This window comes from Diadema antillarum, unplaced genomic scaffold, assembly GCF_040938485.1.
Source record: "Diadema antillarum isolate AM-2024a unplaced genomic scaffold, OU_Dant_1.0 seq00000684_RagTag, whole genome shotgun sequence".
NCBI classification, from domain to species: Eukaryota; Metazoa; Echinodermata; class Echinoidea; order Diadematoida; family Diadematidae; genus Diadema; species Diadema antillarum.
The window spans coordinates 377,195-392,017 of NW_027271589.1; positions in this window are offsets into that span (position 1 = coordinate 377,195).

Here is a 14,823-nt window from a genome sequence, read left to right on the forward strand (position 1 = left end):
TTCTTCATTATGTTTTTCATCATGGTCTGGAAACATTGCGTCTTCCATTCGATGTGACAGTCCATCTCCAAGGGCGGATTTTTCTTCATTAAAACCGCAAAGGGTCTCCCAAGGCAACGTGAATATGCTTAGCACCAGATTAACTGATTCGATAAATTTTGTGTTTGTCCAGCCGTGATACTGAAGTGATTCTTCACTCAAACTTGGAAATAAGGCCCTCTCTAACTCTACGGATAGGTTCATCTCATCGAAACTCACAGTCTCCAAGGCGAGATTAATGACAATGCTTATGTACATAATACTAACTGCCCTTGTTAGCACGCCCAACACGAAATCTTCAACCTTCGCACTGATGTCAGAAGTGTCTCCAACTTGTTCAGATTTTGCTTCGGAGGCAGGGTTGGTATTGGGTGTTTGATTCAACTCGGACAGAATGGGCTTTGATACAGCTTCGTCTTCGCTGTTGTGTTCATTGTTCATCAGCGGTCCGAAGCTAGCGGTTAGCACATCATTGCTGGCTTCCAGATCTACAAAAACCAGAGAATCCGATGCATCCTTGGTATTCAAAAACTGCGCACTTTCCTCGTTGAAGAATTCCTGCTCATTGGATGAGGTTGGCTGAGGTGAAGACGTCTGGTCAATTTCAGACGGCATTGTGCCCACGTCCTGTCCTTCATCTACGCCCGTATTTTCTTCGCCTATTTTGACAAAAGTTGAAGAGTATGCGTCCGAGATTTCACTAGTTATAAATGAGTCACGTGCTCCGTCATCGTCGTGTTCGTGGCTTACTACCTCACCATATTCAAAGGCTCTCATCTCTTCTCTCAAATACTCCTGAGCAATATCAACTCTGCTCAAAGTCTCTTTGGAAGTTTCGTCGGAAAGACCGAAATCTTTTTGATTGGTATCTGTACAACTTTGGTCAGCTTCAAATGTACCTGTGCTCCCAGACTCCTCAGTAGAGTCAGTCTCGACCTCAAGGAGATTTGTGGACGTTGAGTAAGAATTTGCATCAGAGACCATCGATGAGCTGGTTTCGACGGAGGACGTGAACCGACTGCTCTCTACGTCAGAAGACGGAAGGAAGCTCTGCTGTATGTGTGATGAACCATCTGTATCTGCGCTTGCGCGCATATGAGTTGACGCGTTGGAGGAAGTGTTGGCTGCAATGCTGGCCATTGAAAAGAGAGAATTTCGTATGACGTTCGCTATTGACATCCTGCTTGTAAAGTTCCCTTTACTACTCGAACTGCTCTCGTACGTACTGTTTGTACCGTCACTTGACTGTAGCTGGCTTGAATTTGATGGTGCTTGCTCTTGAGGGTAATCTACTCGATTTTCATTCGAACTTGGTTCGGTCGGGCTGAAGTCGGAGGCGGAAACTCTCTTTTCCGTAATCAGAGAATTAGAAGTTGAAACAGACGATGTTCCTTGGTATGAAGTGTTTTCTTCACCTTCAGGTGAGAACACTGTTGACGAAACATCTTCATCTGAAATCAATTCCGCTGACCTTTCTGCACGAGAGCTAAATAATGATGATTCTGTATTCCTTGACCAGGAAGATTCACCTTCTGAGGTAACGGTGTCATATTCCCTGGTGATCTTTCTTTGAGCATAAGGTAAACTATCGACGTCCTCATTCACATCTGATGTAGTGATTAAAGATGATGACTCTGAGTTCTTCTTATAGGACAATGTTCCGCTCTGCACCAAGTTCAACTTTGGTTTTGTGTCACTGTCAGCGCTCTCTGCCAGCTCAAAAGACGTTGACGGTAAACTATCGACGTCGTCATTCACATCTGATGAAGTGATTAAAGATGATGACTTTGAGGTCTTCTTAAAAAACAATGTTCCGCTCTGCACCAAGTTCAACTTTCGTCTGGTATCACTGTCAGCGCTCTCTGCCAGGTCAACAGATGCTGAAGAAGTTTCAAGATCTTGCTTGCCGTTTTCACTCGGACTTAGATCGCTTGGACTGTATTTTGAGGCAGGATCTCTGTTTTCCTTAAATAGTGAACGAGAAATCGAGACAGAGGATATTCCTTGGACGGAAACGTTTTCCTCATCTTCATGCGAGAAAACTGTTGTCGAAACATCTTCATCAGAAGTCAATTTTGCTGACCTTCGTGCAGACGAACTGGACAATGATGATCCTGTATTCATTGAGCGGGATGATTTACGTTCTGGGGAAGCAGCGTCATGTACCCCGTTGATCTTTTTTTGTACATTAGAAACCATTTCCACATCGTCATTCACGGCTGATCTAGATATTAGAAATGATGATTCTGAGTCGTTCTTGCCAGTAGACATCAACGAACTTCCAGAGTCTGGTTCAGAAACGCCGTCTGTTTCGTTAAATATTTGACGAAATAAAAGAGATTTTCCTCGCTCGTTTTGTTTGAATGGTTGCACAGGTCCTACTCTTGAAACTTGTGCTTGCTCAGAATTTTCCGTGGTAGAGGTAGAAGGTAGTATGTTCCCATTGTATGGCATCTCTTGATTTGCTAGCCTGCTTCTACCAGACTCGTCAGATCCTGCAGAAAGATTTTTCGAGGCCGAAGTTGTCACATGAAATGAACTTTGGCCATCAACCTGAGATGATGCACCAGACCCATCTATGCAGCATTCATCTCCGCGCATATTCTGCCTTTCTTCTGTTGACGTCGAGTGGGAAATTGCCTTGCGCGTATCTTCGGACGGTGTATTGGAATAGTCCTTCATCGGCGAAGAATTATCAGTTGAATGGCTGATGTTACCCGATGTGACATAATCGGAAATCCCGTCTTTACTCCTGTGGACAGATGTATTTTTGCTGTCGTCTTCAGGCAAAATTTCTTTGGTTCCTTCGGACATCGTGTCAGAGAGATGTCTTTCAGGTATGGTGCCGTTGAAGGAAAATTGCGATCCTTTTTCATGTGGAGAGTCATTCCGAATTTCATCCTGGTCTTGCTTGTCACTATCAGTTTCATGGTTGTACACTGAGGACGAATTGAGCGGAACTCTGACGCTTTTAGTCGCACTGCTTTGGCCCTCTGAAGACATTTCCGAAGCAACTTCAAAGTCTGACGAGTCAACAGGGACCGACCGTGAGTTCTTCCTTTGTTTCTTTCTTCGTTTTACCAAACTCTTCGATCTCTTGACATCTTCCGGCTCCGTTTGATTTGAGGTTCTCCTTGAATCAGTATCGGTGTAGTCACATCCCCAGTCATCAGGTGAGATGCTTGCACTCGAATCCTCAAAAGACTCCTGTTTTTCGGTCTCAACCACCGTGGTTTGCTTATCTTGACCAGAATTGGCTAGTGTTGGCGTAGTAGCTCCTCGCTCATTGTGCTTGAGCCTCCGATGGAAGTCTTCCGCTGTAGCTGCCTCGTAGTTAGGCGAATCATGGCTTACGGAAGCTGGTATAGACGCGAGCCTGTCGGTCATAGTGCTGGGTTCTCCGTTTGGCTGTTCAAACTTTCGTTTAAGGCTTACGGGAGAATGTTGCACACCTTGCATTGGCACCGTGGATTTTTGTTCACTCTCGTCACGTACAGAGTTACGTGTATCATATTCAAAGTGACGATCTACGAGGTTGTTGTGAAGAATTACCTTCGCTGAAACTTCATCAGCTTCTGTGGCAAAATCAAAATTAAACGTACAGTGCATTAGAGGCTGATGAATTTAATTTCGAAGAAGTACATATATCTTGAAGATTACACTAACTTGATATGAGTCACATGTACTGAAAAACTGTTTACTTTTCACACCCACTTTTGTATGAACGTTGTATCACTTCATCACGACATATTATATATTAAAATGCATTAATAGATACAGTATACAGTAGGCAATGGCAGTGGTGCCTGTCGTAATAGCAGATTAAGCAGCAAAGAAACATGGCCGATGAATAGGATAAAATGCACATCGTAGCATGCACAAAATTAACACTTTTACTGCAAGCAGTTTCGTGGGCAGTCTACTATTTTATAAGATCACGAGGAGCTATTAAACTTCTATGCAGGAGTGACTATTACATTGCACGTAATTCTCACTTCAGGGAATGTTATAGCAGTGGTTGAGGTGAGGATTCAGCTTTTATTATTATTTTTTGCAAGATATTTAGAAACCGCTTCATTAAATGTTGAAGAGCACACAATTCTTAGAGGATATACAAAACCAGGTTAAAACAAAAGTAGCCTAATAAAGGTGGGTCCAACCTTTCAGAAATTAGGATTGTTTTGTTTAGACTATCTCTGCCATCTCAACACCAATCTTTCTCAAATTAACTCTGAATTCCTCTTGGAATTATAGGTTTTCATATTTCTCATCATCTGAAAAAAAAAAAATTGTCACTAAAATCTTGGAAACCTGAACCCCACTTCAACCGAAATTGTACGTTTTCTTTCACAAAATGTAGGCAGATCAGGGAAATGAACACCTGTAATCCTTCAAGTGTACGTTTTCTAAAGCCGTCATCCACATAGCTATGTGTGAAATTTCGTGTAGAGCTACGCTTAATCAGTCGTTTTTGTACGTACCGAAGCTAATCATTACAACTAAATGGTCTTCGTTAGTTTGACAAACGAAGGAACAAACTCACGTGATTTCGGAGCAGACGCATCAGGGCGGAGTGTACCGTTAACGTCTTCATCTCGATTGATTCTCCGTTTGATAATGACATCATACTGGAAGGGGGATTAGTTAAGAAATAAAGATAACAAAATCATTATACACACAGAGATAGCAATTCACTCATCATGCATAACACACTTGTGTCTCACCACTCCTCAACAAGTCCACCAATATCGAAATGATTTTCTTTTTCCTGTGTGATATAAGCATATGAATCATGCATGTTTCTGCGTGATAAAGCTTTGAGATATTCAAGGTTTGACGTCTCGTTTAGTTCCTCAATTTGGAAATTCAGGAAAAACGTCTATTTCCCTTTGATTATGACAAGAATTATGTTCGACAACATCTTTGTTACCCCAATAGTGTGGAGTTTGCAGAGGACAACTCGTCATTTTTCATATTTCAGAAGGCACTAAGATATATTGTAGGAAATGCAAGTTTGGAATATCAATCTTACATATCGTCGCTGGGGTGACAAGATCTTGGACCTGAAATTTTGGTGAAAATGACTTTTTTTGTTGTTGTTTAAGGGTCAGATAATCAGTTAAGTGATATCCTGACCAAATCCTAGCAGTCTTATCCCCAAAATGAAGCTACCACTGCATATTAAAGGAAAGGCTATCCCATTTGATATAGTGTTTTGGCTGCCATTTTTTATACTATCCTGAACATTTGACATTTTGTAGATACGAGGTCTTGTTACCCCAGCAACGATATAAGAAAATACCTTTGCAATCGTTATCAAACCTCTTCCCCGCAATAGCGTGGAATTGTCAAGTATTGTCCACGCATTTCGTTAAATAGATATTTTCTAGTTTGAACTGACATTGCGAATTTTGCGAAAATGGTGAACGTGGCGAACTGTGTGAATATACAACATGAATAGTTCTATTTCAAATATCACCCTTTCAGGAACCATGCATTTCATTATTAAGCAACACTAGTGTGGACTGATGTAGGTTGATTGATTACCGCCTGCCTTATACGAGAAGACCTTGCTCATTCGAGGTAAAAGACCCTGCCTCAACCCTTTCACCGCCCCTTTTTATTATTATTATCATTATCATTATCATTATCATTATTATTATCATCATCATTTTTATATAGCGCGTAATACCTTTGGCCTTTTTAGAAAGAGAAAGAGAGAGTACTTCAAGGCAATTTAATTTTCTAGCAATTTACCGCAGCTAGAAGACCACCAATATCGCTGTCATCGCTTGTGACGAGTGGACTGCTGGTTGACGAGACTACGGGTCTACTCCCCTCGTCCCTTCCGATTTCAGCTCCCCGGGTGTAACCATGGTACTCAGCGTCAAGCGCGTCATCTTCCTCCTCGGTCTCCTCGATGGTGTGAAGGTTTCTTGGGGGAGGGAGGCGGATTGGTTGTGCGTCGTTTTGCTCCCACAGGCTCATCGCCAGCTCCTCGTTAGATACTCTGCATTCCTCTCGCTTTTCTTTCACCTTTGTGCAGAAAGACGACAGCACAGCCTACGTGTTTGCTTTTGTTTTTGTTTTTTGCTCATGCTGTCTGACCCTTGCCTTTGTGATTGCACCCCCCCCCCTTGTACATTAATGAACTTCGTTAGTTAGCGGCACACTTGTGAAATATTTCATTAACCTTTAGTAGGGAAATATTGCTTCGGCTGACAAATTCCAGCAGACATTACTTTACAGAAATAAGAAAGAATTCAACCCTACAGCTATCCTATTCAATTTGTAAGGTGCAATATATGTATGATAATATCTTTTCTTTGGTCCATTGTGAAAAGAAACTTAACAACCAATGTGTCCTTTCCCGTTGTAAATCTGTTTAAATATTGAGTAGGGTCTACAAAGTACTTGAATAATTTCGTATATTGTATGAGAAACATCTAACAACTGTTGTCTAATGTACTGCATGACTTGTTGGCAGGCTAATCACTAATTTATGTCAACCTTGATTGCTCTACCAAGTTTGACTATTAATTTCCACTACTGCTCTGTACAGTTGCTGCATAAGAGGGCTTACTGAAATTCATACTTGACCTCTTACCTTAGTAGAAAACGTCAACAAAATGTTACAATGTTTTACCTGACACACGAATCAATCTGAGGGAAGAGACCTAGAATAATTGCATAAATACAGGCAGATCCAAGATATAATTACTTTAGACAGAATACCTTCTAAGTGCCCCGTCGGATTTCAAACGTTTGCTAAATGTGATTACCAGTGTTGCATCTAATGCATTAAATTAGTACAGGATGTTCGAATAAAAAGGGTTATCACTTTTAAAGCTCCATAATATCATTCGAACACTGTAATTATCTTCGTAAAACAGCACATTGCTCATGTTGAGTAGAAAGATGTAGTGTGTCTTGTACTGTGAGTGCACTTGTCAATATTTGTGAGAGTGTGTTTGACGCTATCTGTCAATTGCTATTCTGTCAATTAGTACCAAAAAAAAAATTATGGCCAAAATAATCACTAACACTGAATCTTTGGCTCAATCAAAGAGATTTTCCCCAGTTGAGGAGAAAATCTCTTTGGGCTCAATAAGCTTCCATAACGAAAAAATATATATAATAATAATAATAATAAATACAGAAGGTGATCCGAGAGGATACTCGGATCATCTAATACTCAGCTAAATTACAAGCGAAGACAGTGGCGACATAAAAGGCAATTCTCTGTGAGTTTATCAGTGTTAATTGCATTTAGTTGTGGAACTAGTCAATCGACTCAAGCCTACCGGTGTCTCGTAAAGACCAGTTTCTCGCATCGGCAGTGAAGACGATTTGTCACACGAATGCTCAGTGCTGTCGGCACAAGTTCGACGATTGCGGCAGGGGGCCGGAAATACGTCCTCTGCTGAAGATGGGCCTGACGAGTCCTCTTCGATGGCCCGAAGTATGCCCATGAGGACGGTGGCCAGAACTGGGTGTCTCTCTTCGTCTCCAGCCACAGCCATAGTCTTTAGCACTATGCAGACAATCAGAGTGACAAACAGTTGATAAAGGTCATTTTATAATGCGCAATGCTATGTAGTGACCACAGTATAGTACAATGTACTAGTATTCGTAATTGTGTGCATGACCGGCGGAACGGGGGGGGGGGGGGGCTCGGGGCCCCACACGTTTTATGCACCATACAAAGGAATACATAAGGGTTAAGGTGTCATCACTTTTGCCCCCCCCCCTTTTTTTTCAACCCGAAAGTACATTAGTGGCACTAAAAAGAAATATTTGCTTGTCGCTGAAGAAACCCGGAAGTGGAAGGGGAGAGATGAGCTGATGACATTTTTTTTTTTTTTTTTTTGCTTGATAGCTCATGAAACGTCGGAAGTGGGCCCCAACACTTTTGAATACGCTCCGCCGGCCCTGGTATAGTCTACTGTATATACAGTACTCTAGTCTAGACATTAGATAGGCCTAAGGAGGTGGAGATTACTTTTAGCACATAGAGCTAGGTTTAGCTAGATCTAGAACTATTTTTTTTTTTTAATCTAGACCTAGGCCTAACGTTAGAACAGTAGTAGTAGAACACCGTAGCAGATGTAGGACCTAAATGTGTTCTACAATAACTTCTAGGAGAACTTGACTATTAAAGGCCTGGACTAGTGATGGTAGAACAAAGAACAGTTTTACTTTTAGACGAGACTGAATACTAAAAAAAAAAAAAAAAAAAAAAAAAAAAAAACCTCGTCAAACTGGTTACTAAATAGACTGGTCTAGATCTAGGTCTAGATCGTCGCCAAACAATGAATAGTGTAGGCCTACATTTTCAACAAAAGTCAAAACATTCTTTGCCAATCTTTAATCGTCCATGTATACAAATGTACATTGCAGATCGCACATTTCCACAGTAAAACTGTACTTTTCAGGGATATTTCCGTTGCATTGGGGGTATATTACCCCATTACAATATAAATCATGGGCGTAAATCGGGGGGGGGGGGATGGGGGATATATCCCCCCCCCCCCCGAAATGGAGGAGGGGGGATGGCCTGTACAATCATCCCCCCCCCCCTGAAATTTGAGAAAAATGGAGGAAACAGAAATGTGATTGTATCAATTTTGGCATATTGCATGACGTTCGTACGCCCTCCTTCAGACAGGTAACAGAGCTGAACAGTATTCTATCTTGTAGGATAATGTATAATTTTCTCAAGCGCTCGCTTCGCTCGCTCGCAAAAAAAGTAATATCGACATAAGGTATGGTCCAGACGTTGACAACGTCAAATAGCATATAGGCTTACATGTAAACATGCTATGACGCTAGCAACTCGGGACTATCTGCAAATTATGTACGAAAACAAACAAACAAACAATGACAAAAACTATACCGCCATAATTAAACCCCCTCCATTTCCTGAACCATTCCTGAAACGATGATGACTCTGATACTGTATCTATGGGCATACCAAGGGATGATCAGGGTCGTCGAATCTATCTCGGGGGGAGTTGGGGGAAGGGGCATGTGCCCCACCCCTATACGGAAATGTTGGGGGGCAGACAAATCATTTGTTCCCCTAGCAATTCCCGAGATGAGGACAACTCTCTTTATGGAAAATTGTCCAACAATCGCCAGAACTATGCACCGGATCGTTGAATTTCAATCAAAAATATACAAAAGCTCCGCTACTGGGTCCCTTTCGATAGACTTTGTACACTTTTGAGATCGACATATTTCCTTTATCAAAGAGTGTGCAGCAAATCTTTCACTTACATTAATGTTCCCTCATTTAATGCAGAGGCGTCGATTGAGAGGGTGGGGGATGGTGGCCCATAAACTTGTATTGGGGACAAACATGTCATTTTACTCCTCCTCGTAACTCCCGAGATGTGGAGATATTTTTACGTTTTTGATAGAAAACTTTCTAAATTTAATCACCCAAAGATGGCTGAATTTCAATTCTGAAAATACAAAACCTCCCTCGCGTAAGAGGGGGATAGGCCTAACCCCTTCCATATCCTCCCCTTTCAGTCCTTTCTACTTAATACGCTTTAGATTGACAGATTTTAAAACGTTTCATCTAAAGTTTGCACCAGGTCTGTTACCCACAGTTTAAAAAGATGCAAATGTTCCGTTGGTGTGAGGAGATATCTAGATACTTTCAATTAACGGAGGGTTCCCCCTCCCCTAAAAAAATAGTATACATTTCTGGGATTGAAATTTTCCCAGATTACATCATTAATGTGTTTACGAGATATTTTCATCTGAATTCTAAAAATGCAAAAGCACCCTCGTATGCAGGGGCGTCGATCCTGGAGGACAGGGAGCGCGGACGGGGGAAGAAGGGAGGGGCAAACATATCATTATAATCCCCGATGATTCCCGAAATGAGGAAAATTTTCTTGCCGCGTTTTTTGATAGAAAACTGGAAGGGTGGTGTTAGCACTCGCCCACGCCTTCTCCCTGCTCGTACGTCCCCTCCCCTCCCCCCGCCCCTATGCATAAAAGTAGACTGTGGTTACACTTCGAACATGAACAGTTTTCCAAATATGCCACAAAATGTATGTACCAAAACGTTTAAATGCAATCAGCATGATCAGAAAATACAGAATCTCCCTCGTGTAGGAAGGGGGAATAGAGAATAGGGCTTCTCCCTTCCAATCTTCTCTGATTGACAATTTTCCAGATATTCCAACAAAAGTGTGCACCAGATTGTTGAATTGAATATGGGAGACGTATCTTGCCACCCTCCCATTGCTTGGTCCCCTCCATAGACTTAGTATACTTTGGGGAATGACAATTTCCGAACTTCCCACAAAAAAGTGTGCTTCAGATCGCTCTATTTCAATTCTATATAACGCAAAAGCTCCGTCTTGTGTTCCTCCTCCCACACCCTCCCCCCCAAGTTCTACCTCATTAGACTTTTTACATATAACACAAAGATGGTGCACACTCGGAATAAGAGGTAAATTCCATGATTTTAACACTATCCTGAAAAAGCCCTATTTATTTCTTCAATTGTTTTTTTTTGGGGGGGGGGCGCTGGAAAAAATTCCAAGTATTGCAGTAAAAGTTTGCACCAGATCGCTGAATTTCAGGTCTGAAAATGCAAAATCTCCTTCGTGAGGGAGGAGAAATTCCCCTTATCTACACCTTCGTGTGCTTGTTTTTCCTGTTTGAATTGCTTAACAGACAGCGTTCATGATAATTATTCATCGTAAAAATTAATACAATGAGTTTATTCAAATAATACCATTTTATAGGCAAAATTGTTCATTGTAATCTACATCAAATTATTCTGCTACCTTAAACAATTGGACTGTTTCAAAACAATAAAAGACCCAAACGTGATTGGCAATTGCACCATTTACAACATCAAAATGCAAAAAGTTCTCACGTGGGAGGGGGGACACCCCCCTCCGACTTACGTCAAATTGCAACATTTACAACATCAAAATGCAAAAACTTGTCACCATGGAAGAAGTTTTATGGGATACATAGACCACAACCACTCCCCCTCCCACACCCTCCCCTCCCACCCCCCCACCCCCCCCCCCCCTTGCTCTCTCTCCGCTCGCTCGGGTTCAGTCGCGGTCATGATCAAGTGTAAGAATTAACGTTAATACAAGAAGTTAATTCACATGATACCATTTTATAGCCAAATTGTTTTAAAATAATCGACATTAAAATATATTACTGACCGAGATCTAACACTGCTACTACCTTAAACAAGTGAGACTGTTTCAAGTCGACAAAGCGCGCAAAAACATGTAACATCTGAATCCTAACGTTTAAATACTCTTAATGATAAAAATTAAACCCGCTGTGGATAGGCATACCGTTAGATCCTACGAGATACCCGACACACTAACCAAACGTTCTTAAAGGCCTACCTTCTTCAGAATCAGAGGTCGTCATTCTTTTCGGAAATCGACGAATGTGGTGTTGTGTGGCAACAGCAAATGCAGCATTGTCGTGAGTCACTCGAGTGTTACTGTTGAACCGTCAGAAACTGCTCTCTTGTTCCCTTTCGCTACACTGCTCACAGTGACGGAGACCTGATTAGTGATAGTAGAACCATGAGCAATTCCGTCTTGTTCTGCGTGGCATACTTATTACATATTCTGCTGTTACACCTCCATACAAGTGACATGCAGAAGAAAACCACGAATGCGAATCAATTTGAACTTTGAAAGTTGGTCTGTCATCGCCAAAGCATTGTGTAGACACCCATACCCACATAGTTAGTAATGAATGAATCGGATACCCAAGCAACAACAACATTGATACTGCACTGTTATGCTAGCTAGCGCTAGCATAGCAACACGTTTATGTGTACGTGTCGTAAAGGTCTCCCCCATAAAACGTATGTGGTCGTCGTCCATGAAATAACCAAAATACGCGCAATGAGATGCGCGCACCTTTCGTCATATAGCAACGGACGTTTCGCAACAACTAAGAGCGCTCAAACGTCACAATTAACCAAACTTTTCTCTATCACGTGATGTAAACAAAACAAGATTTGACCCATAACCTACTTTACACAGTTCTGATATGATACGCGTGTAAAGATTGTCAAATTTCACTCCAAACGTGATGCCTAAGAAATGTGAAGAATAACGCTGTAATAACAATATATTCGTTGGGTAACGACGAAAATGCGAAATATTAACCAAAAGGTTTGCCGGAATCGCAATACGCCATCTAAGAATTTACCCGATCAAGGTGAGGCTTTGATTTTATTGGAGCATTTTTAAATTGTTATAATGTAATATGCCTGAGTGAACGTGTCTTCCTTTTGATGTAATTTCTTCTTCTTCTTCTGATTAAGTCTGCCTCCTTCAATAGACTGAAGATTCTTGCAGACTGGTGCTATTTACATTATAATACAATTTATTTACAGATATTTACAAGCACATAGAAAATTTGACGAAAATACTAGCCACTGTGATCAACCGTTAGACGGTTTCGAAATGATCCCACAGATGGCGCTGAAACAATTTCTGACGACAGGGAATTCCAGTTCCTTACAGTTCTTGGGAAGAACGAATGGCGATGCGATTCAGTTCTCGAATATGGTACCAGGAGTGTGGTTGCGAGGCTCTCGTTAACTGAGTAGCCTGTTTGATGATATAGTCCTGTGCTGAAATAGGAGTGAGATTATTGTGTATTTTGTACATCATAATTAGCCTGTCATTTTCTCTGCGCTGTTCCAGAGTGGTCCAATTAAGTTCTTGTAGCATTTTGGTGACACTCGAGGTGTTATGGTAGCGATTTAAAGTGAATCGCGCAGCTCTTCTCTGGACCATTTCCATTTTCAGGACACTCGGACTCGAGGACAACTCGCGTTTTTTATTTTCTACGGCACTGGACGCTGACAACGCCGTATACTATAAAGACAGACTATAGGATGCCACCTACGCCTTTCTATGGCGTATGAATGAATAACGGGCGATCAACATAAGGGATGGTATAATTTTAATTGAGATGGGGATTCAGAGAATGAGAAGCCATTTGTTTGAAATATTAAAGAGCATACAATTCTAAGAGGAATTTAAGTTTTTATTTGATGAAATTTTGTTTTGAAATGACCGAGATTTATTATCCAAAAACAAAGATGTCATAATAAAGATAGGACCCATCTTTTGGTAGGATTCCTTTGTTGTGGTTGTTGTTGTTGTTTTTTAAATACACCATGAAAATCGGTTTGGGTAAAAAGAAGCAGAAGAATTGCAGGAACAAAACAGGAAAATTTGTTACAATTCTGATGAAACTGAGAAGGCTATGAGTTTCTGAAGTTGTGATCAATCAAGACAAATTCGAATTGTGTGATATCACTTGCCGCCGGCTCAATCCCCATTAAAAATTTGCTCTGTTGTGTTATAATCAGAAATGTTCATTTCCCCATCGAATAGATTTCCAATAGTAAATGTGCCCTCAATGTGCTCACTGTTCTGTTTTGTTTTTGTTTTGTTTTTGTTTTGCTTTTTGTTTGATTGTTTGTTTGTTTGTTTGTTTGTTTGTTTTTACAATCACTGAATCCCGTTAGGTTTATCCATGTTAAGACCTATATATTCATGTAATTCCGTCACTGATAACACAAGAGATTTTATGAAATTCATGCTCAGGGCAATTATAATGTAAGTTCACAAATCATTAACTTTCTTTATTTATAAAAACGAAAGATTGCTGAAACTTTCTTGGTTTCTCTCATTATTTTGATTTGATTTGCATAAGCTAACTTTCAGGAAATATATTATTCCCCTTTAATACATATGCATTCTGAAATGCAGTTTCAGTGACAGCTCGTAGAATTCCTACAGCCGATTACTGTTGCTATGGTAGTTTATGTTGCCGAACATTGGCATAGTCGCATCATAACAGTAGCTTAAAAACTGCTGTGTAGCATCACACATAATACAACATGGAACTGAACACCATACATTGCGCATTTCCATTTATCGACATTTATTAAAGAACAATTTACTCAAGAATCACAAAATGGAACACATGGGAAAGCACAAACAAGATTAGCCGGATGTCAAGTCTTCTAAAATAATCTTCCTTAGTTGTTGTTGTTGTTGTAGTTGTCGTTGTTGTTTATTGTTCCAAATTCTCATTTTAGCGAGCACTTTGGAATACTTTGAATTCGTGTAGAAAACAGAGAAGATAACGAAAGGTAATGGTTAATGAACAAAAGGGAATAATTCAATAGTAGGCCCTATATACACATTGTAGGTCAATACATTGCATCTGCAGCAGATATAGATATAGACGCCTATAATAGGGAAGTAACTATACATATAAAACCACATTTCATTCTTCAGATTTTGCCCCTCAACTGGATTCATACAGAGTTACTGCAGATATGTTATGACTAGCGCCACCTTTTGTTCTGGATAAGAAACGCATACTGGCCAAAATATGCTGGTATGTACAGCAGAAGGCAGAAGGTAAAAAGAGCTTGAGCTGCTGACGGGAAGATAGAGGGATATGTAGAACCCGGAGGAGAAATACAACTTTCCTTTGCTCCAGCTAACTGTTCCAGCCAAAACATATTCTTCACCACAGCTATGCACACTGTATTTTTTCTCCAGGTTAGAAAGTCGCGCAGTGTGTCATTTGGTGATGGAAATGATCCAATGGATGAGGATGTCTCGTTACAAGTTTACAAGTATTGGAATCGGAAGACGAATTTCATGCAGCCAAGTACAAGTAGCGTGATTACAAAAATAGTAGGCCTATGTATATACAACGTAGTAATTGTAAGCCATTATA